At 34.1% G+C, this 27,916-nt stretch overlaps 1 long non-coding RNA gene across 3 annotated transcripts in view; it reads left to right on the forward strand.

Annotated features, from left to right (window-relative positions):
* LOC135847279 (uncharacterized) overlaps positions 1–27,916 on the forward strand; it is a 69,535-nt gene that overhangs the window by 24,014 nt on the left and 17,605 nt on the right. For 2 of the 3 annotated variants that reach the window (XR_010559132.1, XR_010559131.1), the window contains exons 2-5: positions 17,073–17,188; positions 17,359–17,510; positions 18,870–18,940; positions 19,333–19,428. This is a non-coding gene — a long non-coding RNA (uncharacterized LOC135847279). Of the gene's footprint in view, positions 1–17,072; positions 17,189–17,358; positions 17,511–18,869; positions 18,945–19,332; positions 19,429–27,916 lie in introns of all 3 variants that reach the window. The other variant, XR_010559133.1, reaches the window with a different exon arrangement.

Below are 27,916 nucleotides of genomic sequence, written 5' to 3' on the forward strand. Positions count from 1 at the left end.
ATGAATTCTGGTTCAAGTTCAACAGTTCAGTAACTTTGTTACAACACAACCTTGAAAAACATTACATACATCGCGATCGTTCCAATTCAACGCCAGAAGAAAGCCAAGTCGCCGCACCATGCCGCGGATTCGGTATTATTTGGTAATGATCGAACCACGATGCGCGCTGAGCAAGACAGCCAGAGCGTGAAACAATTTTTTTTGTGCATGGCAATCTTACATACCATGCTTGAAGTCACAGTCTCTGTTGAAAAGAGTTTTCTCCTATAAACTTGAACTGCCTCAAAATCATCCAGTAGGCTTTGTCATTGTGGTTGGACGAAGGTCGCAACTCGCAACATACTTTTGGCAACATTGCCACCACCACACCACATGGTGCCTGCCTCGATGACATTATTAATCAAGTGCGCGTTACACTTCATATAATACGTATATTTTGGTTTGGGCATGTCAGTTCATCTCTCTTACGCATCAGCAGCCGGCAATTCGGCATCTCTGTTCACCTTTATGTGATGTGTAGTTGGAAAAAAAAATCTTGCGGCTGGTGAGCTCTGAACAATTTCACAGAAAACCATGTTATCCGCTAAAAATACACCTTTCGATGAAATTAATTGGCACCAGTACCGTTATGCCGAGCTCGGTGAGCGAGCTCGAGCCACCGATATAAAATATTATTTTGGCTAGAAATTCTACCAGTGCCAGGATTTCTGCGCGAATATGTCGTTTTTAATGGGACAATAAACTATTTCGAAGCGATGCTGGTTTTAATAACGCTACGTTCTGCTGTACGTTTCCTCTTCTCTTCGCCAGCGTTATTGTGAAATCGAGCCAAATATCGACGTTTCAAAGACCAATTCTTGATTTCTTTCATTCACATGTTCTGAGACATTGCGTAAGATTGATATTATAAATATGAGGTTACGATTCTGTTACCTCAAATAGGTCGCTTCAAAGGGTCGTAAGAAAATAATTTTATATTGATAAAATCACTCGTTTATTGGTGATTAATGATTATAGAAGTTGAAATAACTCCTGTGGTAACATAACATTAGTAAAATCATTCAACAAAATGAAGAGAACTTGATTTCACTTTTTTAAGCTCCAGAAAACATTCAAGCTTCAAAAAAATAAAAACTAATACATATGTTTAGGAGGTCTGTTTTAGCCTCAAAGAATACTATTTGTATGTACTTTCATATGTATGTACTTTGAGTTAGGTACAAGGCTCGTAATAAGTCAAGTAATGTTTGGTTACTTTTTTAACATTTTAGTCACTAAAATCAATTTTTTTGAAAGTTGTTAAAAATTCAATTTTTTATGCATCTTGAAGAAAAAAATGTTGATAATTATAAATAAGTGAGTAATTTGTGAAAGTACACTTCATGTTCATTCTTTTCCAACTGGCTACCCTGCTTTTTCAGCGTTACCGTTACAAAGCCCTGCCTTTCACTGAAGTTGTTGAAGTCTCGCTTTCTGCCAAAAATAGCAAAAAATCTTGCCTTCTGTTAAAATTGCTAAAAAGCCTCCGTTTTTGCTATGAAATAAATTAGTACATATAACATTTCGCTTTTTCGCAGAAAATCCCAAAAATTCTCAAATTTTTTCTTGAAATTATCCAAGAGTATTGCTCTTGCCAGAAATTGACACAAAGTCTCGTTTTTTCACCGAAAAAACATAATTTTTTGCCAATAATTCCCAAGATGTTGACAAAGCCTTTCTTTTTGCCAAAAAATAATATTCTCGCTTTTTCATAAATTGTCAAAAATTGTAGCTTTTTCAAGAAAAAAAAATGGCGAAGGATTTGTCGGTTTTTGCAGAAAATTCCAAAAGTCCTGCTTTTGTCTCAAAATTGTTCAGAATTCTCACTTTTTTGACCAAAGTTACCAAAAAATATGTAACTTATATTTTTTTCAGCAATTGTCATGAAGTTCCGCCTTTTGTTAAAATTTTTGAAGTCTTTTTGCCAAAAATTATCTAAAACTCTCGCTTGTCTCCCTTTTCAAAAAAAATTATCCAAAAGTTTAGCTTTTTTACCAGAAATTGTTGAAAAAGCCTTTCCTTTTTCCAAAAATCTCGCTTTTTCAAAAATGAAAATTTCTGCTTTTGAGCAAAATAGACAAAAATTATCATCTTTTTGCAGAAAATTCCTAAAAAATCTCAACTGTTACAAAAATTGTTTGATGGTCCCGTTTTTTGACAGGAACTGCTTAAATATGTATATCATTCCTTGACCTCTAATTACCTAATTAGGGTACACATATTTATGTAGATTTTGCTTTTTGTTAAAAATTGACAAAATTCTCGTTTTTTAAAGCTTTTTCAAAAATGACACATTTTTGCTTATTAGGTAAACGACTCATTTTTTAAAAAAAAAATCCCAAAAAGTTTTACATTTTTCAAAAAATTTTCCAAGTCTCACATTTTTGACTGAAATTTTGAAACATTTGGGTTATGTATCTTTTTTAGCCCCTAATAATTAATTACCTAACCAAACGTCCTATTTTTTTCTTGAAATTCTCCTGATCTTGCACTCTTGCTCTTCACTTGCTTCTTTCAAAGTCTTGCTTTTTGCCAAAGATTTGAACTTTTTTCACAAATTACAAAAATTCTCATTTGGTTGCCAAAAATAATTGCCGAAAAGTTGCAAAATTACGAGTAGACCAACTTCTTGAAATTAGAGACCAGACAATTTTAACATGCCCCTCCCCCCTCCCAACGAATGTAATGCAAAGTAGGGTACTATAAACCAGGTATGTCAGACGGCCATTTTGTTCCTGGTTTGACGAACTTAGCATTGCAGTACATGGGAATTCGGCAAACTTTAACTGCGTATATCTTCAAAACCGTGCACTTTTACAACTTTTTCATAATAACTTCTTTGAAAGAGAATTGAACGAGCTTTCCAATGGTATGCTACATGCATCAATTGAAGTACATTTAATTTTTTTGAATTTCAGTCATTTTTCAGCACTTCATTTTCGGGTTAAAATTTAAAAATAGTTTGAAATTGTGTGAAATTCACAGCATGTGCTCTAATTCAATGATCATATTGATTACTTTCATTCTATGCCAGAAATTCCGTCATAAAAACCTTGAATTGAAAAACAACAATTTTTGAAAGTGAGGAACAAAATGGGAGTCTGACATACCCAGGTTACAGTACCTTAATATAAAGCACTCATCATGTATGGAAACTACAGGTCCTTACTTCAGTCTGAAAACACCCACTGATTGAAAACGATGTCTGAGTCGACCACTGGTTCATACGTACTTGGGTCTGAAAACACGCACTGATTGAAAACTGTGTCTGTTTCAACCACAGGTCCTTACTTTGGGTCTGAAAACACCCACTGATTGAAAATGGTGTCTGATTCAACCACTGGTTCTTACTTGGGTCTGGAAGCACCCACTGATTGAAAACGGTCTCTGATTTAACTACAGGTCCTTACTTGGGTCTGAAAATACCCACTGATTTCAAACGGTGTCTGATTCAACCACAGGTCCTTTCTAGGTTCTTACGCGTTTTCGCACAAAGAGGGCCTATATTTATGATCTGTCACGTCTTGCAAACTTTGGAGTATACGAGTATAATTCAAAATTCAAACGGTCTCCATGACTGACTTCTAATTGTTGTCACCAAATTGTTCAAATGAAACAAAAAGCTGAATAATAAATTTCTTCCTGCCATGCCTGGATCAGTAAAGGTACAATAATAATCCTAACCACGAATTTGGAAAAAATTTCGGAGCCAAAAAGGTACATCTGAAAGTTCTCAGTTTCCTTGTATAAGTTTTTAGACATCAATGTCTAAAATGTTTTCATGCACAGTACATTTATGTTATTTTCTAAATCAGCAAACTAAATCGAAAATATAGGTAAATATTTATGTACACCTCATATTTATAGAATTACTTTGCAACGTCCTTGTCACCAAGACGACGATTTATAACGGTGCGAATATAATTACGAGTATATTAAATGGTGAATTTATCAGGCTTCTGTGTCTATTACATAATTATAGGCGCAAGGTCGCCGAGTTCTTAGGCTGTATGTATATGCTACAAATGCCACTGCGATGCTTCAGGTTTAGCACAAGGTTATTCTATTCAACCATGTAAAATGAGAAGGAAAAAAACTTCCCCCTAAAAATGGTGCAGCTGATCGGTGAATTATGTCTGCGTCTTTTGGTGTGAAATTGTACATATGTATGGGGGGGGGCGACTATGGTGTCTGCAACTAAATCTATACCATACCATGGGAGTGAGAAGATGTAGACGGGAAAAAAAGTGACGACCTTGTTTTTTAATATACACTATCTGGTAATCTATGTATGCTGTATGCAGCTCATATTAACGACTATATATGAATTGAATACCAGTCTGACTAGGTTAACTGTGGAGCAGCAGATTTGGCATTCGATGATCAACGTCGTTGATGATTACGTCATTTATATCGCGACCATAATCAAAATTATTCCATAGTTTTCTTCCTGCTTTGGCTTGTTTTATGCCTACACCTTCACCTACCATGTTTGATGTTTCTAGAGCCAAAAATTATTATTAGAAATTAAGTACAGCAATAATAGGGAAACTGTATTTACAAAATATGACCAACGTAACAAGGAAATTTAATTTTGCAACAGTTAGGAATAAATTATCGTCAAAAGGTGCGTATTAAATGAGAAACCACTCGATAAGTCAATATTTACTTTATTTTTTTACTTACTCGAATTTTCATTATGACGTAGGTAGGTTGTAAAATATTGATTGAAATCACCTTACTCTGCAGCTCCAATATACCCGAGTCTGTTAAATTACGTTTCGAGAAAATTGGAAACTTTCATGTTGTTTTGGAAATCACGTGAAATTTAGATTTCTACATTTTCAAGCTATACATGGGATTAAATGAGAGAAAATACTCGACTGGTAACATGAGGAGAGATAGGAGGATATTTTGTTGTGGAAAATTGTGTGTTGATTTTCATGGCCCTTGGGAATACTCGTACTTCGTGTATACGATCAACGTTTCAATTATTCAACGATTCGATATTCGAGCTGGATACCAAATTGACATTATTTTGTGTTGAAGCCATGCTCGGGATCGGGGAACGCGAGGGCTGTAAATTAATTTTACAATCTGATAGGGTTTTGGTGTATAATGTTGGTATGTTTTATTGATTTTTTTCCGCGATGGTAATTTGAGCGAAATGGCGATAAAATTTGTGGTTGAATTTATTTTTTCTTTGAGCTGACGAGGGAATTTTTTGAACTAGCAATCTTCGATTTGAACGAAACCGAGATGAATCAAAAAGAGGACGTGATGAGATTTCGGGTGCAAATTTATGGGTTTTTGACAAATTTTTTGAAAATTTAAGAATTCAAAACAGCTGTTTGGGTGAGATTTTTGAACTTTTTCATGAAGAAAATCACAGAAAATGTGAAGAAAAACAAATTTTTACCGAAAGAATCGCGATTTTTCGTATTTTCCTAAAATTTACAAATTGATCGAAAACTCACTTTTGAATTGGCATTCCTGGAATATTGCTTTAGCCTCCTAAAACGATCGCGAGTCTTTTGGAGAAATTTGAGAAGTCGCCGGATGGTTGAGGGTGTGGTACTGGAATTGAAACCCCCTATTCACATTGGTTGCTTTTCCTTCAAAAAAAATCATATTTCATGGAAAAATCTAAAAATAGTGTTGAATTGAAATTCGACAAAAATCCAAAAATTTAATTTGGAGTTGAAACTTTAGGGTTACTAAAGTCACTTTGAAAAAAAAAAAAAACTTCGAAAATTCAATTTCTCGGAATCTCGACCCTACTTCTTGAAGAAACTAAGGAAAATGTTTAAACAACCTCGTTTTAATTTTTTTAATACTTGCTGAAAACAGTGATTTTTGCAAAAAAAAAAATCTCATCCACCTTCCCTTTCTCGGTTTTTTGCCAAGAATTGCCAAAAATTGCCAAAATTGTAAAAAACTGTCCCTTTTTCGACCAAGCATAAGAAAATGTAGGTACTTTTTAACAAAAATTACCCAAAGGTCTTGCTTTCTGCAAAAAATTGACAAAAAATCTTGCTTTCAGCAAAACTGCACTCCCCCTCTCCCCCCCCCCCAAAAAAAATATAGTACTCAAAAGTTTTGCTTTTTTACCAAAAATAACCAAAATGTCCGGTTTTTTATACCAGAAGTTGCAAAATACTTGTGCAACTTTTTTGGCAGCAATTTTTTAAAAAATTACTTTATGCCAATAGTTGCCAAACAGTCTTGCATTTTGCTAAAATTGTCAAAGTTTTCCTTTTGAACAAAAATTATTGTTTTTTAGCAAAATTGTTACCAAGTCTCACTTTTTTTCCAAAGTTACCCAAAAGTCTCGCTTTTATGCCAAAAAGTATTATATTACTTTTTATCAATAATTCCCAAGTCTTGTTTTTTGCAAAAATTGTCAAGGTCTTGCATTTTGCCAATTTTTTGTTAAAAATTCATAAAAAGTTCATCTTTTTTGCCCAAAATTGCTCAAAAGTCATGCTTTTGGCTAAAATTACTGTCGAAGTCTCGTTTTCTGCCAAAAATACTTGGCAAAAAATCTCTCCTATACGTGTAAAGATCCATTTTGATGCCCTAAATAAAAATCTGTGGTATCCGGTCTCATCCTGGTGTGCCAGGTGTGCGCTTTCCTCCATTGTGGATCTTGACCCACCTCCTCAAAATGAGATCAAAATGTACCTCTATATCAAAATTTAGCTTTCCAGCTGTTTTTGCATCATAGACCCCTTCTTTCTGCTACAGTTGCTAGGCTATTCCTGAAAATAGAACCAACTGGCAAAGTCCTATGGCATTAAAATAGTTTGCTCTTATGCCACAAAACTTCAAATCATCTTCAACTCAATCAACAATGAGTATAAGTTAGTAAATGGAACCTGTAGCCTAACGATTCGATTGACGCAATCAGCACAGGCAACGCAGAACACAGCCACGGTGATTTGACTCTCGTACTCTTAGCCGCACATCTCTCGTTCGTATAATGACCAGTCAAGAGTATTAAAGATGAAACGAAACAGTAATAATTGTACCTCCCTTCACATCTCCTTGCTCAACTCTGCGAACTAATAAAATTGAACAATACGTAATTTTGTTACCTATTAAACAGCGCCTATAACAATTACAATGGCAAAGCGTAAAAATTTTTTCCATGCAGTCACATCATGTCGAACAGCGACCACGCACACAAACGGTAACGGGTAAATAGACAAAGAACCGTAAAGAAAAAGAATCGTTGGACGATGAAGAAATACACTGCAAGTAAGAAGAGTATAGGTATAGAGAGGCAGGAAAAAAAAGAGGAGTCGACGGAGAAGAACACGTTTATGGGCAGAGGAGATTTAAAAGCATCATCAACATATACAAGACCGTTTGCTCGCAGCGATAGCCAATTCTTCATCATTTATGGAACGGTCAGTAACCTTCGTGTTTACCATGATCCACGCTTTTTTCTTTGTTACTCGACGCTGCTGCCGATGCCCAAGACTCTGCCGCCGATTCTAGGCTCTTTGCCGTTGTTGCACATCGAACAACTCGCGTACATACTGTGAACTGTGTGTGCTGTGTCCACCACGCTGCACAGATACCATAATATGGCGGTTGGCGGCGATTTTTTTCAACCTTATCTCTCTCTGTAGAAGTTCACAACATGCTGGTATGATTATAGTAAGGCTATGCAGAGCCAAGCTGCAATGTACACTTTGACTAGGCGAGGTAAGGTAGGCAGAGTAGAAGTAGGTAGAGGTACTCCAGTACATGTATAAAGACTATACCACAGCATAGTACTCGATTGGTATATAAGAGTCTATTCAGTGGAGATTCATTGGGCAGGGTCTAAAATCTAAATATCCTCAAGTATTATCAGAGTATAACATAACCAAGTACATTCGCAGTGGTGTTGCTTCAACACCTTGGTGAGGCTAATCGTGACAGTGGCCCTGTAGAGAATCACACAGCTATAGATACACGTTCGAGATTAACTCGAACAATGAAAATGCATTTATGAAATGGGCATCTTGTTTCATTTTTTCTACTTTGAAAACCAAGCAAATTTTCCATTAAGCATCATCATTCGTAAAAATTTTATCGCGCCACGATGCCTCCTCTATATCTGTATCAGAACGAGATTGAACTTGGATCTGTGCCTGGTTCTCAAATCAAAAGTGGGACTAGGAATAATATGTAAAAAAAAAAGCTGCATATTTTTGGAAAAACGTGAGACGAGGACCCTGGTTTCATGTTTTCATCTCACATTATGATTTGTTCCAAAAAATTCTCTTCATACGCCAAAATTGAAGATTTCTTTGTGTGTATATGAACTTCCAGCTCGTGTTCAGCCTTTAGCTATTTAGGTACCCATTTTGCGCTAACTTTTTGAGATTTTAAGTCATCTTGCACCAGGGCATGAAAACTGTTTCAGTTTTGGTTTTATGTTTTCTGAAAAAATAAAGGTTTTGGTATTAGTTTTGGTTGGCGTTTTTAAAAATATTGCTCTGCACTTCCGGTTTTGGTTAAGAGTTTTCATTTCAAAGGAATCTGTTTTGGTTTTGGTTGTTTCCTTTTTTTCTCCATTTTTTGGAAGGAAGAAGGCCAAGAAGGTGATCACTTTTTCAAATACTTTGTGTATGGGACTAGATAGCGGCACTTTGGCAGTGCCAAATTTGTCAACTTTTTTAGTTTTCACCTTTACAATCAGTTTTTACTTTGCAGAGGCGTACCTCAAAAACATAGCGTCCTAGAAAAATTGCTTAGCATCAAAATTGTAGAGAATTTAATTCTCTTTAAGATCACTCTCATCAGATTTTCACTAGGACGCACCATTCGTACGGTATATGCAAAAAACTAAAAGATAGAAAATCTGTATTTGAAAACAAATTCAAAACAACAAAATACAATTGAACCAAAGACATCTAAAATGAAACTGGATCGCAAAGATTTTTATGCAGTGATGAAGTAGGGGTAGTATCCTCAAGTCACCTTTAGTAGCATTTCGCCAGATATAAACCTCTACAGGGTGGACAGAAATATCGGGTACCCCTAAGAAAGTTTTTCATTAAAAATATAGGTTGGCAACGTGAAATAGATGCATATGATTGGTGAAATGTTATCTCTCCAGTCTAACAACCAATCATGTGCTACCATTATTATCATTCACTGTGACCAACCGAAGTATTTAGCAGAAAACTTTTTTAGGGGTACCCGATATTTCTGTCCACCCTGTAGGCGCTAGAGAAAGTTTTCTAACTTACCCCAAATTCTGACTTCCCCTGGTGCACCTTATATTTTTACCAAAAATGCAGTATTAATTAGGCTACTTACCTGAAAAATTGAAAATTCCTAAACCAATTTACTAGGTACTTATTCAGTTTTCAATCGGTTAAGTTTTCAGTTTTGGACTTTGAATTTGAGAAGTAACACTCCAGGTATTGGTTCGGTTTTGTTGAGGGAACATAACGCTCCTGGTTTTGGTTTTGAGTAATTTTAATCGGTTTTTGGGGTTTTGGTTAAGGTTTCAGTTTCCATGCCCTGTCTTGCACAATTTCAGGGATGTCTAGCCAATGGGATTGGCTAAAGCTAACGGCTAAAGCTAAAAAAATTTAGGGCTTTGGCTAAGCTAACGGCTATTGGCTAATGTCTCTTCATTGGCTGGCTATTAGCTGGCTAATTTTATAATTTTTCAAAATTCGAGTGACCCCTCTAAATATTCCTCTAAATGAGCACATTCCCATTATAGATATTGTTTCTAGTTTTAGGAAATAATTATTATTTCACAAACGTGAATCACAATTATTCGCATTCACGCATTATTTGATTATATTCATAAACTGATTTCTCATTCATTTTCTAGAAAAACAACGATCATTGAAAAAAATTAAGAAAAAAAAACCGGAACCGCCAACGTCAAACTACTTTTTTGGTCTTTTGCTTTTGATTTTATTACAAATTTTAAAATTTTTATTTTTTTTAGCATTTTTACCCACAGGAAACCCATTTACTCACCTATTTATTTTCAATTTTAGCCAATCATTTTCAGCCAAAATCAATTGGCTAAAGCTGGCTAATGGCTAATTTTTTTGTTGATTGGCTGGCTAATGGCTAAACGTTAAAAATTCAATAAGCTAACGGCTAATGGCTAATGGCTATTGGCTAGCTAGACATCCCTGCACAATTTTCTAAACCACAGATTTCAAAATACCTATTTCATCAGCAATTCTTGGATTTTTCTTCAGCAATTGGCATCAATAAGTTGTTCAACGCATCTCATGTGCATGGAAAGTTATGGGTCAACCAGGAGGTTTATCCTCCAAATCTATCTCTCCATAGTCAAATTTTGAGCACCAGATTGATATTTGTTTATGGGACGCCACACAATCACCATACAACACACAAATCTTTTTAGAAAAGTTTCCACTCAGACTACACTATGTTCTTCCCCATAGGAGTGTACACTGGTATCAGCCATAACAAACTCACAATGTGATAGAAACAGTACTACTGCAGGTATCAGCAAAAATGGTTTGCAGCAGCTGGAAGTAGAAGCTCCAGTCTAGTTTCAAGTCGCTAGGGCAATTCCTTCCTTGTAAAAAAAATTTACCTGACTTTCTGCGGATACCCCTCATAGGTGAATATCACTATTGAAGAAAAATGTTGCAGCTAGGTATATATTTTATGTGTTTATCATCAACCACCACCTATTCATTTACACGTACCTATTTTGTTTATTCATTTACTCATTTATTTAATAAGGTATTTACATATTTATTATTTACTTTTAAAAACTGAAAGATATTTACCACTTTGTATTGTAATGCACCTAATTATGTACTTAATCATAATTGTAAAAGTGCTCAATAAGCAACTATGTACCTACCTTTACTTGTGAATGCCGCTTGCAGTTACTTCCAATAAATGATTTGAATTTGGACTGTGGAAAATACTAAACAGATGCAGAAGTGAAGTATCAAGATGCAAATATGTACAACCCACATAAATGGTACCTGATTGATGATAACCTCTGTAAATGCAACAAGGTTCAAAAATGACAAGCAGCTTTTTGAGTGTGAATTATTTAAGAAGTGTTATCCTCAACAGTTAAACGGAGTCATCAACTAACATTCCAGCAACCAGATATATTATTAAAAAAAACTTACTTGACTTGCTCTTCTTTGGCAATCGTTGATCTTGGTTTTGCTAATCACTCCGCATCCAACCAGAGTTGTGGGTCCGAAACGATCCCAAAACCGGAATTGATTAAATCCCAATTCAAATCCATAAAACCTATCCCAAAACCAAAATCGTTCATCATTTACTTATCATAATTCATTCAGATTACATACAAGTATAATAGAAATAATATTAAAGTAATTACACCATCGGATTCCCTGTGTGAAAACCTTCCATTTTTTAGACCCCTTGCTGGGTCCATTAGTCAATTTTGAATTTGGGCTTAAAATTGGTTGAAATGAAAATCCTGAAACCAATCCCAAAACTGAAATAAGAATTTAGAAGAACAAAACTAAAACAAATCCAATCCCAAAATGAATAGGTAAATTTTGATCCCAAAACCGAAACCTAATCCCAAAATTGTAAACAAAAATATTGTTATCGCAGTTTACAAAGGCTTGGATTTGCTGACCTGTTTTGATTCTTTTCTGTAAATAGGTACCTATTATTTTCAGAAAGTGGAAAAAAATAATTAGGAAATGCTCAAGTCATATAGCTGTATTGAGAATGCTGGAGAAAAGGCGCCGTACGTACATACTCCTTTTTTTATGGCATGCAGAAAGAAGTGAGGGAAGTGGCATATGGCATTAAAACCAGCTAATCATTGGTTATAGTTATGGTTTTGGTTTTGAATTTGAGAAAATAATGCTCCTGGCGTTGGTTTTAGTTATAAGAAAAATGAAAATAACGCTCCCCGTTTTGACTTTTAGTTTTGGTTTTGAGCAATTTCTATTGGTTTTCGTGGGTTTTCAGTTTCAGTTTTGGTTCTTGGTATTATGCACTAATGAGGGGGAGATGAAACAATAAATTCTTCAAAAAACGCACTTTGGGCTCATATTGGGTTTACATGCCAACTTTCAGACTTCATTTTGAAAGAAGTATCCCAACTGACAGGAGCATTGTAAACATCGGAAGACCGTGCAAAAATACACATCAACCCTATACTTAGTTGTTAAAAGTTTCTGGCGCTTCATTGAATTGACCCATAGAGCGAGATTTTTGAATCTATTATAAACAGTTGCGAACCTTTTTGAGCTGCCTGCTGTAGGCTCCAGAAAATTTTTGAAAGTTGGAGTTTCCGCCAAAATGGGTAGGAAAGGAATCGCTGTTGAGAAAGTTGAGATGATTCATAAAGACAATTGAGTAGCATAATACATATAAAGACTTTTTGAATTTCCTGATCCTGAGACATTATGGACATCATTTTGATGATTAGTCGCGATCTATTTCTCGAAGTGAAAACTGAATCTATCAAGTCAGTATAGTCTCATTGACCGAAATACTCGTCGAATCGCCCTATACATTTCTGCAATCCTCGCCGAAGAAAAAAAAGCAATAAAAAATATTCAAATTTTATACGAAATGATAAATGAAGACGATACTAGGTCGCCTATTAGAATATTAATACGACTGCGCCAGGCCAGCGCCGCATAAACAGCCATAAACACCTCAGTTGTAACAAATAGGTTCAAAAGAAATAACCAGTTCGCAAATGGTAAAAATTATAATAATCAACTACATCGAGACAAGCGAGTACATGTATCTATATAGCGGACTCTCGCTCAGTTTATGGATAAAATTGGACGATTATATCGTGACACAGGCTCAGAGAGCTCGTGATTCCACCTACACGACTCTTCATCACTAGCAGCTCTTAGGTACCTCTACCTATACTTTAGAACACATATTTTTCAACAAAAATCAAAACCAACAGGGTCGTTGCGAAGAAGAAGAAAAACTAACTCAGCGTACCTACAAAAATAAATTATTACTCGAACAATTATGCGGTTTTTGTACGTAGGTACACGTATAGTACCCATATAGATATAACTTGGTCGAACATTTAGCACCAACGTTCGCGGAATTCGGCCATACTTTTTACACGGATTTTATTTTTCAAAACCGGTATCCAGTTTTCGACGAGGGTTGGTTGAAGGTGAACTAGATTCTTAGATACGGCTGTCATCCGTTCTTTTTTCGACCTTCGACCACGGCGAAAGAAAAAAAAACGCGCCACGGCAAAAGGGGGATTGAATTAAGTATAAGTAATAGTCTCTCTGTATATCGTGGTTAGGATACGCCTACTACCTCTCTTTCTATATCGCGGTTCATCCGTTAACGTCCATTTTGTAGGGATAAAAACTATTATAGTTCGTCCGGTAGTTGAGAGGGTTGCAAAGGTATAAGCTATAAAACCGGGTATTAGGATGTATCCTCCATGTATGCAGTACAAGTACCCACAGATATACCATTACATCGATCAAGTCCTTCTTTCTTCAGTTCCTTCAATATTTTTAACTATAGAAGTGTGGAATTGGTAAAAGTAAAGTTCCAGAAGCTGAACTTCATTTTTAGCCTTCCTCCTCACTTGCCCCCCCCCCAAAAAAAAATCAAATGAAATTGAGGTAAAAAAAAATGTGCGATTGAGTTCGTACCTACCATATTTGAAATCTCCCGTTCACCCCAATCAATTGGATGTAGTTTCGACTTTCGAGCCGTTTTGGGATCTCCAGCATCATTTTTGATTCTCTTGTAATTTTCAAGAAAATTTGTAAAAATTATCGATCATTCGCACCATTGAGATCCAGGATTTCGTTGGAAGCTCCAAAATGCCTCGAAATTGAAACCGAATAATCATTCGCACTCTTTTTATGAGACTTCTGAAAACGCAGAGTTTCAGGATTCCACTAAAAACTCCAGAATGCTTTGAAATTGGAACTGTAGGTATTTCATTTGTATTCTTTTTATATGAGTTTTTAAAAAAACACAGAGATCCATAATTCCTCTGGAGGATCCTGAATTGCTCAAACTGGAGCTGAATTTTTTTCGGGCTCTTTTTCTGGAATTTTTGAAATCAGAAAAGTCTTTGTATGGAATTTTTTGAAAACTGGCAAACATTCAAATTTGCTATGTATTATGAGATTTCAGAATAACTTGAAATTGGAAGTGAAATTCATTTGGACCCTCTTTATGTAGTTTTCCACTAAAGATTTCGAATTGGTTCGAAACTAGAGCCTTATTTTACTGGAATTATTTACGTTGTTAAGGAAACTAAAAAGTTCAGAATTCGGCTGGAATCTCAGAAAGGAAGGGGGCCAAAATTAAATCTGACGATGAATATCATTTGGAATCTTTTAATGACATTTTTTGAAAATATAAAAACGCAGAATTCCTTGAAATTGAGATTGAGTTTCATTTGTACTCTTTTTTTGGAGATTTTTTGAGAACTGGGAAATCCACTGAGGGACTCTGGATTACTCAGAACAGAAATAGAATTTTTTCTTGAACTGTTTTCTTAGAATTTGTATACTACCTAGTGCTGAATTTAATTTGAATTCTTTTTATGAGTTTTAAGAATTGCTAGAGACTTATTAAAGCTTAATTTTTTTTGAAGTATGCGATTTTTTTGAAAACTCATGTGAACTAGAATTCCTCTGAAAGCTCCAGAATGACTCAAAATCGAAGCTGAATATCATTTTGCACTCTTTTTATAAAATTTTTTGAAATCTTGAAAAATCGTACGATTTCGCTGGATTCTTGTTTTTTTTTTTTTAATCCAATTTTTTGAGAACAGGGAAATGTAGAATCTCGGTGTAAACTCCAGAATAAGTAGATCAAAATCGGCGCTGAATTTCATTACGATTTTTTAACCCTTTCGGCTACGAGACAAACTGACGGATAAAATTCGAAGTGCTTTAAACTGAGTGAGGCCAGTTGCTGCCTAGAACTCAAAATTTGCTGGAAATCGCACATTCAGAAAGTATTCATGTCACAAATGGCAATAAACCTTAAATTGACTATTTTTCGATTTATGACACCGAATAGCATTATAAATCAAAATCAAGCCTTCTGAGGCATCTGATATTTCAAGATGAAAGTATTGGTAACAAGCATTTTTGAAAATAGAAAAAAAGATAAGCTAAAATAAAATTAGTTTGAGTAAAAAAAAGAAATTATTTAAGAAAAACAAGGCATGGGACTTCAGATAGTTATTCAAACTGCAAATGTTTGAAGGTGTTTGCTTGTGGGAAGGTTAAAATTGATGGAAAAATCTTTGTGTTATAGAGAGCATTTTTCAAAATTTTGGAAACCCATGTCACAATTCAACGCTAATTTTCAATGAAATTCTGAAAAATATGCATCATTTTCATCTTCTGACACATACATCTCTCTTGAGATAATTTGCTTGGGTGAGTAAGTTGCCTCAGAAAATGACTGGGTAAACTTTTGCAAGCATTTGAATTTTATGATGGATACTGTGTCATAAAGACTGCGCTCAATCAATTCATTATCTGTAAGATGACTTCTAAAAAGTAATTTCAGTAATTTCACAGTATGACATACGTATTTTATTTTTATTATCTCCTTATGACAAACAGATTGAGGGCTATATTATGACACAGTATCTATCATAAAATTCAAATGCTCGCAAAAGTTCACCTAGTCATCTTCTGAGGTAATTTACTCACCCAAGCAAATCACCTCAAGAGAGATGAATGTGTCAGAAAATGAAAATGATGTCATACTTTTCAGGTTGAATTGTGACACAAGTTTTCAAAATTTCAAAAAATGCTCTCTATAACACAAAGATTTTTCCGTCAATTTTAATCCTCCCACAAGCAATCACCTTCAAACATTTGCATTTTGATTAACCATCTGAAGTCGCATGCCTTGTTTTTCTTCAAAAATTTCTTTTTTTACTCAAACTTATTTTATTTCAGCTCATCTTTTTTTCTATTTTCAAAAATGCTTGTTATCAATATTTTCATCTTGAAATATCATATGCCTCAGAAGGCTTGATTTTGATTTATAATGCTGTTCGGTGTCATAAATCGAAAAATAGTCAATTTAAGGTTTATTGCCATTTGTGACATGAATATTTTCTGAATGTGCGATTTTCAGCAAATTTTGAGTTCTAGGCAGCAACCGACCTCACTCAGTTTAAAGCACTTCGAATTTTATCCGTCAGTTTGTCTCGTAGCCGAAAGGGTTAATGAGATTTTTTTAAAACTATATTAAGATTCTGAATTTCTTTATTGAAACGGGGACTAAGTTTCATTTGGATTCTTTGTATGGGATTTTTTGAAAACTGAAAAACATACAAATTTTCTGGAGTCTCTTGAATTACTAGAAAGTGGTGGTAAATTTCACCAGGACTCTCTTTATATGATTTTATAATTTATACGTAGGTAAATTTAAAATTCCATTGCAAGTTCCGCCGTTCCAGATTCTAAATCAGCTCGAGTGCTCGACACTGGAGTCGAATTTTACTTGAACTCTTCGAATGTTTTTTTTTTTCAAAATCGCAATTTGTAATAATATTAATTAAAATTCATTTAAATAAAAATAAAAAACCAGGAGGTACGTAATCTTAATTATACCTATACTTATTAGACTATACTTAATCCATACTCGAAAAAGTGCTCTATGTAGAAGTTGATTTTGTACTTTTTTTTCGAATTTATTTATAAAATGAAGTGCATAAAATTATTAATCTAAAAGTTGAAAATATTTGCTGGAGGCTCCAGAATTCCTTTGAAATTGAAACCGAGGGAAAATACTATATGTACATAATATACAAACTCTGCACACGAGAAAAAATGAACCAAAATAAGACATGTAAAATGTAAATTCATTACGTTCATTTTATAGGTAGGTAGTAGGTACTATACATATTCGCTTTCGCTGGAAAAAATTCAAAAAATTAATCTCAATTTCGACCAAACATTTTAACTCATAATTTGATACATATATTAAAATACATTCTATTTTTGATCTTTTTTTCTTGTTTTAAACATTCGCACTTGTAGATTGCAAAATATGATGTTTGAACTTTTGATCGGAAAATAATGTTTCAACGTGATTGGATCCAGACCTCATGTTTTGATATGTATTTCTCCAGAACAGCCATTATTCAACAACTCGTGTAAGTAATTATGCGCATTAAAATATCGATATAATATGTACATTGTTCAGACAAATAACGATACAATGTGTCGTGTTTCTCAAAATCATCATAACATAACTATCTAAAGATAAAACACAATGACATCTATATATTATGTATGAATAATAAAACAGATTTTCTTACCGCAGCGTTAACGTTAACTGGAATTCGTCACCAACCTTCTCCATATATAATGGGAAATCGAACGGCTGGCTGAGATAATGGCCCTTTTAACAGATTGCCAATGACCTGCGAATTGTTCGAATAGAATCATTTATCCGAAGAGAATTTCTTTCTTACGGTAAGCCAATGTCCTTCGTCAAAGATTTAGTGACGTCATCGTCGTCATTACGAATTGTAATTGCCGACATTTGGTTGCTGTAATTATTTATCGTCGAATTCATAAATGGAAATTTCAAATCTAACACGACGTCATGGCTTCTTTTTTGTTTTTTTGAATAATTACATCGGAGGTTTTTTTTTTCACTTATCAACTCATCTTGGGATGAGTTTAATATAAAGGAAGTGCTATATAGCTGGAAAAAATTAATGGTGTTTTAAAGTTTTTTTACAATTTAAAAAAAATATAAACTGATTAGGTCGCTGTTCCCTCTTTAATACCATCGACTTCCACTGGCTAAAAAAATTTACAGCTAATTTTTATTCCTATTTCTTTTTTTTTTGGAAAATGATTCATTTTCGACGCATTATGTCATCATAAGTTGTATATCATGATGTGAAACCATAAAAAAACTTAATATTTTGAGGCGATAATAAGTACCTACTGTATGTTCGCGATGTTCATAAATATTTTAATTTACTTGCATTGGAAAAGTGGGCATTATAAGAATGCCTTCGAATTTTGGTATCATACAAGACAGTATAATATGTATGTGTATTGTATATCTACTTATTGAGTCATGGTTCATCAACTCCCAATCAAATTTTTTCATTTACTTATCTTAATAATATTATTACTGTTATGACGTTCCCAAATTATAAAAAAGAGTGAACAAATTACTTACTTTCAGCTGAAACTTGAAAATTTGTCCTAATTCGAGAAATATCAGTTGAACTCTCCGAGGAGGTAGATCTCAACATTTCTTCTTGAAAATAATGAGATTTATTTTTCTCAATTTCTGAAAAGTGGTTCGATAAAAATTGAAAAATGAACTTCGATGACTAAATTAGGCTTACTTTGAACCGCTCATCAACATGTTAGTTCGTTTTGAAAGATCGTTATATTGGTTAGTGAATAAATTTTCAATGATTGAAGAGCTCTGTCTATTCCAAAGTGGGTTAAGTCATTTTTTCCCCCCAAAAATGCGTTTACAATTTTTTATGCTAAAATTTGTTCTGTTTCAAAAGGTCGGTGCACCTTTCCTTTCTTTGGACATTGAACAATTGCTTGTAGAAAAATTTATTTTGAAAAATCGATGACTTGATCCTTTTTTGAAGCAAAAATCTCCGTAAAACGTGTTTTTTTTCAAAATGACTTAACCCACTTTGGAATAGAGCTCTTCGATTGTACGCGGGTCCCATTTTTCGTTGAAAAATGGCTGATTTACGGGTATACCTATACATAGCTACGTATGGTACCTAATTATTATATTTTAAAACTTGAAATGAAAAATTAATTCGAGCAATTGAAATATTTCAGGTTATGAATTTTACGAATTTTCAAGAGTATTCTCATCCTCCGAGGAAAAAGAAAATAGACTCTTCAATAGAGTAAGTACGTACCTATGTTTGGAAATTTTATTTCCACTTTTTTAAAATTCATCTACTTACTTCAATTTCAAAAATTGAGGTGATGGATTTTTTCCAATTTTTTCATCAAATAATTATCCTTTTTAGTACGAGTAAGTAGATAAGCTAATACGTTTTTCATTTTTTTTCAAAATTTCGTTTTGCAGAAAATTTTAATGGAATCAGTATTTCTGATTTAAGGATTTTTTTTGTATTCTGAGTTTTTTCACATCTCAACTCTTAGGACTTTCAATACTTTTTTCTCACAATCAGTTCTATTTTTTTTTATTTTCTTATTTATGTGTACATAAGTACTTATATATTGCTATAATCGTTAGAAATTGTTCGTTTAATGTATTTTTTTTCAATTTCAGAGGAATCTGGCAACTTTCAAGGTTTGTTCAAAAATACTGAAGCAAACATTAATCTCAAATGCCACAGAGTACTGAAAAGAAAAGGGCAGTAGTTAAGTGAGTAAAATTTTGCAATAAATACCCAAGTATAGGTACTGTGTATACCAAAGTGATGGAGTTGTCAAGTTTTGGGAATTAAAATTAAAACTTCAAAACTATAGAGATTAGAGAATATTAAAAAATTCTCAATTTAGATTGAATTTTGAAGGAAAAAAACGTGACGTATACTTTTTATAATGTTTGAAACTCTATGTACATATGTGACCCCGCCTGACAAAATCGACAATTTCGACAAAAAAAAGTGTCCAAAATAATGACGTTTAAAATGAATCTTTGGGGTTGAAAGATCAGATTTTTGGGAAAAAAAACATTTTTTGAAATTTTGTCGAAACGGTCGATTTTGTCAGGCGGGGTCACATATACAATTTCTTATTCGATTTTTCGATTCGAGCCCTTCCAATGCCTTTCGAAATCAGAATTTTTTAATTTTTCAACAAAAATAAAAAATTGCGGGGCCACTTCTAATTCCTTTGGGATTTCTGCATACAAAATTCAAAAATCAAAATTTTATCAAATTGACGTAAAAAGGTAAAATTGTGTAGGTATATATCTTACTTTCGACCCTCCAAATGAATTAGAAATGTTTTAGAACCGTTTTGAGCTGTTCTCCATTTTGCGATTTCAAATTGAAATGTAGAAGTAGAACAACATCAATTTTTAATAAAAGAATTCAATTTTTCTGATCTCAACATTTTTCAAATTGAATCGTAGATCGCTTGAAATCATAACCTAGTACTGTAGAAAAGAACCAAATTAGCCCGAGCGAAGCAATGGCAAAAGTTTGAAAAATTTGTAGTTCAAAAAGTCGAACAATGTCAATTTTAATGTAAAAATTCCGTTTTTCTGATCACAATTTTTTAAAAGTTTCATCAATAGGCTCCGACGATTTTTTTGAAATTTTTCCTGTGGACAGACCTTCCGAAGTGATGACCAATGGCGCAAATTGCAGCACCTTATGTAGCTGATTTTTAAAGGCAGCCAGGGGGTGTCAAAGTTTTTAGTGAACCTATAAATATCATCCATTTCAGCAGTGGATTACTCGATAACCGCGATACCTATACAAAAATGGAACATTTTCCCATAGTTATGGGTTTTGAAAAGCTTTTTGGTGATATCATAAAAATCAGTGTTGCCACTTTTTTTCGTGACAAAAATTAGCTCAAAAAGTTTCAAAACGTAGTTTTTAAATAGTTCCGACTCTCAAAAATTCTGAAAAAAATATATTATGGACAACTTTTCATGCTGAACAACATATTAAAAAATTGGGATGGTACCGTGTTGCAAAGTTGATTTTTAAAAATTCAAAGATTGCGAAAAAATGCGATTTTTTGATTTAAAACATGAAAAAAAGTTTTGGTAGATAAAGTTGACCCATTTGACCCCTATTTTTACGTATCTGTTGAAAAAGTTGAAAAACCCCTTTCACTCGATGAAATGAACTCCTCACAAAAAAATCAAGATTCGAAAAGATTCAAAAAATGAACGAATTTTTATTTTTTTGTTGTGAGTGTAATTTTCATCAACTTTCTCATGAAATACGCCAGAAAGAGGTCAAAATAAGACAACTGAATAAATTTAAACTTTTTTTGATGTTTGAAATTGAAAATTGATTTTTTTCGAATTTTGATTTTTTTGTGAGCAGTTTATTTCATCGAGTGAAAGGATTTTTCAACTTTTTCAACAGATACGTAAAAATAGGGGTCAAATGGGTCAACTTCACCTGTCAAAACTTTTTTTCATGTTTTAAATCAAAAAATCGAATTTTTTCGCAAAATTTAAATTTTTTAAAATCTACTTTGCAACATTGTACCACCCTAATTTTTTAATATGTTGTTCAGCATAAAAAGTTGTCCATAATATATTTTTTTCAGAATTTTTGAGAGTCGGAACGATATGAAAACTACGTTTTGAAACTTTTTGAGCTAATTTTTTGTACGAAAAAAAGTGGCAACACTGATTTTTATGATATTTCCAAAAAGCCTTTCAATCCCCCTAACTATGGGAAAATGTTCCATTTTGGTAGGTATCGCGGTTATCGAGTAATCCACTGCTGAAATGGATGATATTTTAGGTTCACTGAAAACTTTGACATCCCCTGGCTGCCTTTAAAAATAGGCTAGATTTGCGCCATTGGTCATCCCTTCAAAAGGTCTTTCCACAGGAAAAATTTCAAAAAAATCACCGAACTCCCCTACCACTTCTTGCTCCAATTGACATGGAATGACCCCCTAAGCGAAGCGAGGGCAAACGCTTTTCAAAATTTGTAATTTGAAGAAGCAAAACCGCTGTAATTTTGTTGTAAAAAGTCAGTTTTTCCACCGCTGGCATTTTTAAAAGTTTGAACAAAAATTTGAGAAATATAAAACAAGAATTAAGCCTGAGAAAAGCGAGGGCAAAAGCTTTTGAAAAAAATATAGAATTTTGAAAAGAAAATTGAATTGATGCAAAATAAATATTGCAAAGAAAAACAGATGTACTGTATTTTCATTTCAGTAAAGTACATACAAAGGTACAGTTTATCATCAGGTAGCAATTAAATCGATCAATAATAATTTTATGGCTTTTATCCGGTATCTGGCAAATTTTAAAAACACTAAAACTGCATTTAAAACCGCCATCAATCGACCAAAAAAAGTAACCATTTACCGAAGCATTGCGACGATAAAGAATAACAAACAGCATTACCTAATACCTATATCGGAGTTAAAACACCGATCCTGGACACGAAAAGGATGAGAGGAGAGACCGAAAGAGCCAAAGTAAACGTAATAATTTTCCGAACATTAAACACGAAATTTATGAGAGCATTGTGTGGCCGTTAAAAAAAAAAAAAGGATAGACCGTATTAAGAAGACTAAAAGTACTTAATGAGAGTAAGACTACCTACAAAAAGCGAACCAGTAAATGGTTATTAATGGTAAGGTCGTACTCGTATATTTTGCGAAATATTCCATCGGTGCGTATGAAATTTTGCCGCATGAGTGAAATTTTTGGCGGTTTGTTATCCGCATTACGAGTAGATATCGTGTCGACGCCGGCAGCTATATAAAATGGATTTTGGCGCAGTTTTGGGCTAACGTTTATCTTTGCCTTTGAACGGGGTGCAGGACTGCAGGGTGCTCGGCTTGGGTATTTCTAATCTTATATAAGGTTTAATTCCACGTGCATAGTGGCGAATTGCGAAACGTGTACAGGTAATAAGGATGCTGCTCCGTACACGTGAGATGTTTTCAATTTGACCTTGGATCGAATAGGTACAACATCCCTTAGTATAATCGCCCGCCCTTCTGTATATTGAAGAGTACAAAAATTAGGTAACCTGGTTGTGAAACTGGTTTTTTTTAGCAATGAACTTGAACCCATCGCTTCGTCACAAAAGCGAAATTAGAATGCACATTGAAAGGGTTAGAAGTACGCGAGCGAATCAAAGAAAGGATAACATGGTGTAAAAAATTTTCTCATAAAGGTTTCAATTCACGTAGGTTGAATCGAATCACGATCACGAAGACATTTCTACTTATTACTTATGAAGAATACTCGACGATATACCTTATGATGACACATGCGATTGTCACTTTCGAATTCGAAGAATCGCAGCCTGCTTATAAGTATTAGTGGTAGCCTGCTAATGCCCAAGCCTTAGCTCTATGTCTATAGTCGAAGGTGGATTTAATTTTGCAACGCGGTCACTCGGAATACTTTTGTGATTCGCGAGTACGCATTTGTTGGAAAGTTTTGGAAAGCCCTATGATTAGGGTATCGCATTTTACAGCCGACATGCAAAAACTCCATTTTCTCATTACTTATTCGTGCCAACGTTTAATGCTATCATTATATTTTCTCGCCAAACACGAAATATTTCGTGTTTCCAACGTACAAACGTTGGCTTTTTTTCGTGTTTTTTTATTTTATTATGTAATCTTATTTATTACTAATTTTGGTATTTTTATTTTAGCATGTTTTCCCGTATATATTTTTCCTTTTATTTTTTTTTCATCGCGTTGTTTTCGTTATCCTACTTTTCGAGCGAGCACCTTTGCCGACTTTTTAGCCAATGTACCCTGTACGGGTGAGGCGAGGATTAAGAGGCAGGGGACTGGTTCCGGGTATGTTATGAGCGACTAGCACGCATTTGGAATTTTTCAAATGAGTTTTCAACCCGAATACCGGGGTACGCTAAAATAAAGCGGGGATGGTGATGGGGAGAGCCGCAGGTGACTGAATACGTATACCGTACATAAAACAAAGGACACCACATGCAACGAGGGCAGCAACCAGCAACACGAATCGTAAGGTGGTTCGAATTCAGGTCATTGAGATTTATGTCAGAGTGTAGGAGTGTACTTGAAAACTGATGCGTAAAGTTTTTCAAAGTGTTCTTTTGAAATCTGAGTAGGTACTCTGTGCATTGCGTAGGTACCAAAGACATCTAACATTTTCTGAAGTAAAATAATTCCGAAATTGGGAAAAGAAGTTGAAAATTGATCTGCAAACCCATCACTGTTGGGTAACTTTTGCTCATAACTCTGAAGTGCAACACTTTTCCATCAGTCATTATTTCGGTTTGAAAACTTTAATTAAAAATTTTTTGATATAGGTAGGGTCACGGGTGGTTAGTTGTCAACAAAAAATGTTTTTTGAAGTTTCTGAAGCCATTTATGAATATTTCTTTGCGGTTTTGGGCTCATTTGAAAGCTTGATTCTTTGCGCAAGTTTTCTTTTTTTAAAATTGAATTTTGGTTCATGTGATGAATAGTTAATGGTGGATTTAGTGAGGTACTTTTTTGTGACAACTAACAACCACCCCTGTTGTAAGTTGTCAAACACGCATTCACTATTGATAAAAAAAACTTACAATTCAATTTTCGAAAATTTTCAAAAAGAAAACACGTGAGAAGGACTAAACTTTTAGATAAACCCAAAAACTTGAAAAAATATCCATAAACGACTTAAAAATTGACTGGTCATTCTTTGAATTTTTTTTTGCATAGGTAAATCGATCAATTCAACTTTTTATTCGTTTTATAGAATGAAATGCAGAAAAAAAATAATTCAATAATGCAATAGATAATTTTCTGAAAATATTTTTCCATTCTGATGCATATTTTGGTAAACTGTCTCATTGACAACTAACAATATTCCCTTTTTTGACAACTAACAACTTCTCGTTTTTCATCTTTGTACCGAAAAATTTTATTCATTTCGAAATTTTTTGTAAATGAACATGTGATTACTGAATCCGTGATAAAATTTCCTTTAAATTGATGTATAATTTATTTACTTTTGACAAATTTTTGATGTTTAAAAACGAAAAGTTCCAATTTAACATGTGTAACTTCGCACCTGTAAAATCACTTTTTTCAAAACTGTATCCCCAAATAAAAAGCTATGTTGCCAATTTTGCATGTTGGAACATCAGTAGGTATAGCATGAAGTTATTATGAAGGTTTCGTGTGGATAGCGTTCATGTATCCTTTTAAAAACGCAATTTGACAACTAACCACCCGTGACCCTATACCTAGACAAGAACAGGTACCATGCCTCTGAGGGGTGGCTTTGCTACATTTTTTCCAACTCTGATTATAATTTGATTCAAAATAATGAGGTACCTATTAATAGAAAAATTATAGTTGAACATTCTAATATTGGCGTTGATGCAACAAAATAATTGAAAAATTTCGGGATGCGGACAGAGGCCTCAAATGGACTTTTGTAATCTAACGTGAATCTAGAGGCAGTGTTCGCCCGAAAGTTACACTGGAAAAGTAAGCTTTTTTCACTATTTTTTCCTTCGATTCACTTTTGAAGGAAATATCTGGACTGAAGATTATACTTACATTGTGTTTGTTGGTAATAACGGTGATTTTTCTGGAAATTACAATAATGGTTGATAATTTCGGATAATTGTGATGATTTCAACTAATTTTTGTCAATTCCTTAAATTTTATATGTATCTAAATGCATTAATAATTTAGTATTCTTGGTAAAAATAATGTGAAAACTGTGATAATAAAAGTAAAAACTAAAAAAACTGAAAAAAGTGGCACTGCTGAAAGGCCACTTTCTAGTTCTCTCACAAAGTATTTGAAAAAATTACTCCCCTCTTCCCTCTAAAAAATGGAGAGAAAAGGAAAAAATTGAAACCAAGAGCGGAAACTTCTCAAAACTGAAACTGAAACCGTAACTGATATTTATCCGATTTTAATGCCCTGAGGCCTGAAATTCTGGCTATCAAGTAATAACTTACCTACAATAATTGCTTTCCCCAAATGTTTGGTAATTGCCATACCTTTGCTCTGTTGGAGGGGGAGGGGGGGAGATAATTGAATGATAAAAAATGAGGTTTGTACGATAGTCGTTAGATCTATACAAAGTGGGATATTAATGGTAGATACCAGAGTCCTGCACGGTATAGTTAAAATAGCCGAATAACCGCCGGAGCTATCGGCTAATTCAACTACACGTTACAAACTGTAGTTAGTTTTGTCGGCGCGCGCAACCGACAAATAACTAACTATAACTACCTGCCGATGCAGCGGTAAGTTAGCTTCGGTTCTGTTGATGTCTCATCAATACATTTTGGTGACTCATCAAACAGATAAGAAAGAAGCAAACGTTATTTTTCCGATAAGAACGCGGTATAATCGCAGGTAGTGTAGTTATGTTAACTACAAGTTAGTCAATGGTTACGTTATCTGAGTTACAAATATTAATCGCACCGGCCAGTGCGGTTATAACCTGCCGTTAGGATGACTACTAACTATAGCTATCCGCCCTCGACGCGCAACTAACGCAGATAACTTTTAACTATACCGTGCAGGACTCTGGTAGATACCTAATTTAGATTGTTAGAACGGCATTTTTAAATGATAGAAAAAGGTGTTAGCGCAACAAATTTTTTATCAGTTGATTAAGAAAAGAAAAAGTATTTGGGGTGTGATATTGAACTTTTGTATGTAAGGTCAAAGGTGCACCGGATAAGTCCGAATGAGTTTTTCACAATTTGAACTTTGACTGGCTGTTACTCTCCTGTAAATGTACCAATATGGCTCAAATTTATTATGTAGGTTCCCATAATGGTTCTTTACTAATAGTAAAAATTTGAGCGCGTTTGACACAGTAGCTTTCGCTCAGTGGAATAAAATATAAAATGTTCAGAGTCAGGACAGCCTCAACTTTGCGGATGTGTGGTGCAAAAACAGAGCGTCCTATACGAAAATTTCATGTTCACAAAATTGTAGAGAATTTAATTCCCTTTGAGATCACTCTCATCAGATTTTCACTAGGATGTGTGGTTCATCCAGTATATGCAAAAAACTAAAAGATAGAAAATCTGTATTTGAAAACAAATTCAAAACAACAAAAAAATAATTATGTACAATTAAACCAAAAACATGCGAAATTGAACTAAATTCCAAAAATTTTCATGTCATGGTAAAGAAGGGGTAGTACCCTCAAGTCACTGCTGGGTAGTGCTTCAGAATATGGAAACCTCTCGGCACTGGAGCAGGAATTTTGACTTACCCCCAATTCGGACTTACCCTGGTGCACCTTACATATTGTGTCATTCCGCAGGTAAAGGGCCCATTTGGTAGCTTCTATTTATTGAGATACCTAATTGTGTTTTTTAGTGAAAAAGTCGAGAGAATCGATAATCAAGGTTTTGATGGATTTTGATGTAGACCATATCCGACTATCTTGTGTTAAAGTCTCAAGGCCGCAGGTGTGCCCCAAGCGGAGAAAAACGGAACTAAAGTTTTTCTATAAATAGCCCATTTAGTCGATTTTGTTTTTTTTGCGGTAAATTCGCTTCCAAAAAAATACCCTCTGAATTATACTGCACCTAGTCGCCAGTGGCAACATTTGTATACCACTCAAAAACGCCATCCTGCTAACTGCAGCGGTAGTCAGCGTTGTGAAAACGTTATTTTATCGAAAACGAAAAACAAAAAAAACGATATTTTTGAGGTTCATAGAGACAACGTTAAACGAAAATGTTAAATATATAATAACGATATTTATCATAAAATGAAATCCATTTTGTTTTTTTTCGTTATCAATTTTTTTTCTTCAAACACTGGAAATAGGTCTCAAAAATGCAAAAAAATGGGCCTGCAACTTCAAAAAAATGAGAAAACTTTTGGGAAGTTGTTATTATAGGGGATAGGTAAATTATTAGTTTTCTGCATATTTTTCATGTTTTCAATTTGTTTTAATGTTGCTCTTTTCCTAATTTTTTTTCTAAATTCACTGAAATTGGCCAAATTTGAGGAAAATGAAGAATAACGAAAAAAAACGTTAAACAAAACAAAAACGTTATTTTTAATAACCAAAGAAAACGTTATATAACGAAAACGTAATTTTTTTAAATGTGAAAACGAAAACAAAATAATTTCGTTTTCACAACGCTGGCGGTAGTCGCGTGGCATTTGCGGTGGATTATGGAACTGGAGGTGTGGGTTCAAATCCTACTTTGGGAAGAAAT

This window comes from Planococcus citri, chromosome 5 (genome assembly GCF_950023065.1).
Source record: "Planococcus citri chromosome 5, ihPlaCitr1.1, whole genome shotgun sequence".
NCBI classification, from domain to species: domain Eukaryota; kingdom Metazoa; phylum Arthropoda; class Insecta; order Hemiptera; family Pseudococcidae; genus Planococcus; species Planococcus citri.